Below are 6,811 nucleotides of genomic sequence, written 5' to 3' on the forward strand. Positions count from 1 at the left end.
TAATTCTTATGCGCCAATAAATGAATCAATTGATAATAAAAATTTAAATAAAAATGTTTATAATGATAATGGCTTTATGTCATATGATTTTAATCAAGATGAAAAAGATTATAATAAAACAAATAATAATTTAGTTTGTGGTTTTTGCCAAAGACCAAATCATGATATGAATCATTGTTTTAAATTACAAAATGCTCAGAGAAAATGTCTTGAACGTCAAGCTCAAAAAAACGGGGATGGGCCGGTGGACCTAGAGGGAGGAAAACAAGAATGGCCAATACCTCAATCAGATCAACTAATACAGACAAATTAATTTTAAAATCAGAAATAAATGAAATATTAAATTCTATTACTGAAATTGAAAATAAAGAAAATAAGTTTGAAAATAATAATAATATAATTAATCCAATTCCATCAACGTCGAAAGATACTGTTGATAGTTATTATGAACCTATCGTGCGAACTGAAAAAGTAAAATTTAATACTAAACTTGATAATAATGGAAATAAAAATGATAATGTTAATGAAATAAAAAGAGTAAATTTTATAGATGAAATATCTATATCAGAAGACTCATCGAATAATAATAATAATATTGAAATAAATGAAAATAAAGATTTAAATATTGCTACGCGAAATATAAATATTACTATTGCAAAAGAAGAAACGATTAAATTTATTTATTGAAAAAACTGATAATGAACGTAATCAAACAAAGATTTTCCGCGATAATGACGAAATATTTTTGTTTAATAATTTAAGTGATAATAAAAATAATGATGATCTAAATGATGAATATAATAATGAGTCTGATATTGACAAAGATTTTATCGATGATAATTCTAATGACGATTTTGTGTCGAAAAATAATGAAACTAGATTTTTAAGTAATAATGAAATAAATGACGAAGTTACTGTCAAAAATAATAAAAATATATGCGTACACGCGAATAAAATCGAGAAAAATGTTAATAATGATTACGTTGATAAAAAAAGTTTGAATAATGATAAAAATAATTTTGAAGTTAATGATAAAAAAATAAATTGCAAAGATAGAAATAATAATATTGAGAGTGTAATAATTAAACCGTATGGAAAAACCGATGATGTATTAAATGAAATTGATTTAAATAAAATTAACGAAAATAATAAAAAGAATAAAATGAAAAATAATATGAGTCTGAAGAAATTAGATATTAAAGCGAATGAGTCCCAGGATGACCTAATGAAAACATATGATGAAAAATTAAAGTCGGATATGATGAAGTTTAAAAATAAAGTTATTGACAAAGGTAAATTAGAAATTAATATTGTAGAAAAATTTAAGGGGGAACGTAGACCGGATAGGGCGAGATTAAAATCAGATCTAAAATATTATAAACATGGTAAAAATTTGTTAAAGGAAAAATTGCTAATAATTAATACACGAAAGAAATATAGATAAAAAAAAAATATATAAAAAAAATAATTACCAAAAAACTACTAATTGTCGGGATAAATATTCCTAATAAAATGAAAAATAAAATTTTATATATATATATGAATAAAAAAAGTTTTTTTTACACAAAAACAAATACACAAATAACACATTGAACATAAACAAAATATTTTTGGAAATACTAAAATGAAAAACCAAAAGATAAATCAAATTTTTTTTTGAATAATAAAATTTTTTAATTATGGTTAAAGTAAAATAAATTGAAATCGAAAGCTAATTTTATAAATTTAAATTTTATATTGAAATTTTTTATATAGAAAAAAAATAATATTTTAAAAGGGTAACAATCCTGATCCTTATCTTCCTAAATCCTAAAATAAATAAATAAAGTGCAGTTCATGGGGACCGGAAGATTTTATTGTGATATAAATGGCAACGCCGCAATATTGCATCTAACTTAATGGTAGCGGTCAGTAAATTAAAAAGAGAGAGCAGTGAAAGAAGAAAACAATATCAAGTCATCAACATGCATCAGAAAAGAAATTGAGGCGAGTTCATCAGGCAAGCTGCGACGATGGAAGCCGGAGAGGAGAGACAATGCAAGCAGAGGTAACAGATTACAATTCAAGGACATCGTGGAGTACATCGAAGAAGAGGAATAAAATAAGTTTTATTTTATAATTATTCTAAACTCTTTTACATTTTTTAATTTTTTATTTTTCAAAGAATATAATTTTTTTTTATGGAAAAATTAATTAATTATTGAACTTAGTTTAAGGAAAATTAAATGAAACTTTTTTTTACTTTTGAGGGAAAAATGATAATATTTAAATTAAATTGGATTTCATCATTACATTTTACTATAAAAAAATAAATTTACTGCAAAAAAAATATTAAATTTACTAAAACGAATGGTAGAATTTTACTAAAATATTTTTAAAAAATTTTCAAAAAAATACAAAAAAATAATATAAAAATTCGTAAAAACAAAAACAAAAAAATTAAATTTTCCTTTGAATTTTTAATTACAACTTTTAATATTTTAAAAAGGGGAATATTCAATAATTACCAAAAAAAATAATATTTTAATCAATTTAAAAATTTAAAAAAATGTTGCTTAAATATTCTAATAAAAAAATAAACAAAAATATAAAAAAATAATAAAAAATTGATATGAAATTTTACAAAAAAAAAACTTATAAAAAAATACAAAAAAACAAACAAAAATAAAATAATAATAAAATTTTTAGCTTAGAAAATTGTAAGGGATTTCTTACTGCGCGCGTCGGTGGTTAATTAATTCCGTGTGGGCAGCTGATTTACCAATAAATAATTCAAGTTAAAATCAAAATAAAAATCAAAAAAATAATAATAATAATCAATATAACCAAAAAAATCAAAGAAAAATAACAATAAAATTCATTCTACATCGCTGAAAAACCTTAGATAAAAAAATATTAACAATCAATAAATTTTCAAAAAATAAATAAAAATCAAAACAAAACTTTTTAAACAATAAATAAAAAAATAAAAAATTTAATATTAAATAATTTTCAAGGTAAGATAAAAGAATGAACGGCTCAACAATATCACACGGAAATGAAACTTGAATAAAATAAAAAGTAGGTCACGCTCGACTCGCACGGAGTAATTCTAGCCGTCGATCGTCCGTAAGAGGTCTCGAATAGGAAGTAGAAAATTTTTTTTTTGGATTAATTTAATTTTTTTTTGGGGATTTAATATTTAGAATTTTAAGTAAACAAAATGTAACAACAATTGATAAATTTTTTTTTTGCTTTTTCTTTTTTTAATTCGCTGCTGTCGTTTTGCAGACAGACAACGACCTTTTTTGGGGGGGAATTGTTACGTCTTGGTATAAATAATAATTAATAATCGATAATAAATAATAATTTAATAAATTCAACGGATGCCGAGCAAGCAATAAAATTTTTCTTTTTTTATTTTTTTATTTTCACACGGAATTAAATTCAAATTTTGCATTTTTATAAAACAATTTATTTTTTTTCTTTTTTTTAAACAAATTTTGGTAAGCAGTTTTCAAAGTCACCTCTGCAACGCGAGACGCCACATCCGTTGAAGTTGCTAAATTATTATTTATTAAATGTTTAAACAATTACAATATGCTGACTACTATGGGAACCATTGTATCTGATTGGTTCAAGAAATGGCACCACTTTTCATCCCTACCTAATAATTAAATTTTTATGAGAATAATTTTATTTTTAATATTAAGGAGCGTCACTCTTGCGACAACTTTCGTTCTATTCAAATCATTGAAACTAAATTAAAAATTAAAAATTAAAATTAAAATTAAATCAATTACATCTGATAAAAATTAAATAAAATCAATTGAACTTTTACGTTTTAAATAAATAACATTTTTCGAGTGAATTTAAACTAATTAATTCTTGTGATAAATTATTATTTCCTGAGTTATTTAACCTTCCCTAATCCTATATAAAAATTATTGACTGTGACATTTCTCCGGGGTGTTGTTTTCTGTGCTTCGAGTTTATTTTACCGTTTGGATTATTCGAGACTACAAAGATCAACAGGCGACCATCCAGATTGACACGCTCTCAACAATTGTTTCGGATTATTCTTACATCAAGGTACATCTACAATCATACACATTCCCTCCTAACCCGTTACCCTGTAGGGAATAACAAAATAAGAGGATTTTTAATTTTAACGTGAAATACCAAGTTGATTTATTTTAATTATTCTATGATTATTTGGTTATTTAATTTTGATTTTACATATTCTTTCTTTTTCTTGTTATTTCATAGTTAAATTTTAATTTTTCAACTTGGTACGTTTTTTGTTTTTCGTAACGGTCCAACCATATCCATAGCTAGTTTTTCGAACGCGTAGGTAGGTGTATCCGTAATATGCATTGGTTGACGGGTTCTAATCCGGACTAATTTATTTAATTGGCATTTTCTACATTTCTGAATAAAATCAACAACATCCCTTTTCATTCCCGTCCAAAAAAAGTCTTGTCTCAATCTGTCATATGTTTTTGTCATACCCTTATGTCCACCAGCTGATGACCCATGATATTCTTCTATCAAGGCCATACGTATTTCTACGTCTGGAATTTTTACTTGTAAATTACATATAATTATTTTGATGTCTGTCCCCATGAAAGTATTAATTAATAATTGTTGAATAAATTCCCACGGTATTTCGTCTAGTTTAGGAGTTTTTGCGATACAAAAAATTTCAATATCTAAACCCATAATTACATTAAATAAATTGGCAATACTTTCAGTCACGTCTTCTTCTGTCACCTGATCATTAGAACGGTATTTTATAGGAATTACTAAACAAGTCCGGGACTTGTACTTAACCCGACTCGATCTATAGATTGTCATGTCTTCCGGTATTTTAATTAATTCCACAATTTCTTTCGCCCCATTATCAGCGGGTTCCCCTGAAATGGTAGTAAAAATTACCATGGCCCCGGGTGAATTTAATAAATTATCTCTAGACTCGACAGTATTATTATTTATTTTTATAGTATTAGGAATTTTTCCTATTCTGTTATCCAAATCATTGATATTATCATCATTATTTATTTCATTATTATCAATATTATTGTCGTCTTCATCATACAACCATTCATTCATATTAATAGTAGAATCATTTTCACTATCATCTTCTACCACATTATTTTTATTATTTCGTAAATTGTTATTAATCAACATATCTTCTTCATCTTCTCCGTCATAACTCTCAAAGAATACAAGACGTTTATTGACTAGAATTAGATATTTTATGTCTGATTCCATACGCCTGATCCGAATACAACTTGTCTAGAAGCTTTACGTTACGTGGACAGTTAGTAATCAGGTGGTTTCTGTTTTTTAGTTCGACTGGACGAAACTTAAAAATCCTGTCAAGTGGCTGGATTGGTGACAGTGAAAAAACAGGAATCGCGTCAATCAGCTTAAAAACTGCTGATATTCTTCCTAAGTCACTGGTCTCAACATTTCTTGACCCTGACCTGACCAATAATTGAGAAAAAAGTACAGAAACTATGGAAAATTGACGTTTCGGAAATTCGTACTTTACTATGGACAACATACGACAATAACAAAGAATAAGCGACGTTCATTGACTGCAACTAGACATTATCTGTCATATTCCATACCCCGATCCTAATATAACTTTTCTGGGAGCTTTAATTTTCTTATAGACAGTTATTTATTAGGGAGTTTCTGTTTCACAGTTTGACTGGACGAAACTTAAAAATCATGTCAAGTGGCTAGATTGGCGACAGTGGGGGAACAAGAATCACGTCAATCAGCTTAAAAACTGCTTAGATTCTTTCTAAGTCACAGGTCTCAACATTTCTTGACCCTGACCTGACCAATAATTGAGAAAAAAATTCAGAAACTATGAAAAATTGACGTTTTGGAAATTCGTACGTTACTATGGAAAACGTACGACGAGAACAAAGAATACAAGACGTTCATTGACTAGAATTATTTATTTTATATCTAATTCCATACGCCTGATCCGAAAACAACTTGTCTAGAAGCTTTACGTTTCTTGGATAGTTAGTAATCAGGTGGATTCTGTTTTTTAGTTTGACTGGACGAAACTTAAAAATCCTGTCAAGTGGCTTGATTGGTGACATTGAAAAAACAGGAATCGTGTCAATCAGCTGAAAAACTGCTGACATTCTTTCTAGTTCACTGATCTTGACATTTCTTGACCCTGACCTGAGCAATAATTGAGAAAAAAAAACGCGATACTATGGAAAATTAACGTTTCGGAAATTCGTACGTTACTATGGAAAACATACGACGAAAACCAAGAATACAAGACGTTCATTGACTAGAATTAGATATTTTATGTCTGATTCTATACGCCTGATCCGAATACAACTTGTCTAAAAGCTTGACGTTACGTGGACAGTTAGTAATCAGGTGGTTTCTGTTTTTTAGTTCGACTGGACGAAACTTAAAAATCCTGTCAAGTGGCTGGATTGGTGACAGTGAAAAAACAGGAATCGCGTCAATCAGCTGAAAAACTGCTGAGATTCTTTCTAATTCACTGATTTTAACATTTCTTGACCCTTACCCGAGCAATAATTGAGAAAATAAACGTGAAACTATGGGAAATTAACGTTTCGGAAATCCGTACGTTACTATGGAAAACATACGACGAAAAGAAAAATTACACGACGTTCGTTTACTGGAACTAGATGTTTTCTATCATATTTCATACGACAGATCCGTATATAACTTACTTGGAAGCATTAAGTTTTTGAGACCGTTAGTTATTAGGAAGCTTCTGTTTTACAGATTGACTTGACGAAACTTAAAAATCCTGTCAAGTGGC

The sequence above is a fragment of the Aphidius gifuensis genome, linkage group LG6 (assembly GCF_014905175.1).
Source record: "Aphidius gifuensis isolate YNYX2018 linkage group LG6, ASM1490517v1, whole genome shotgun sequence".
Classification (NCBI taxonomy): Eukaryota; Metazoa; Arthropoda; class Insecta; order Hymenoptera; family Braconidae; genus Aphidius; species Aphidius gifuensis.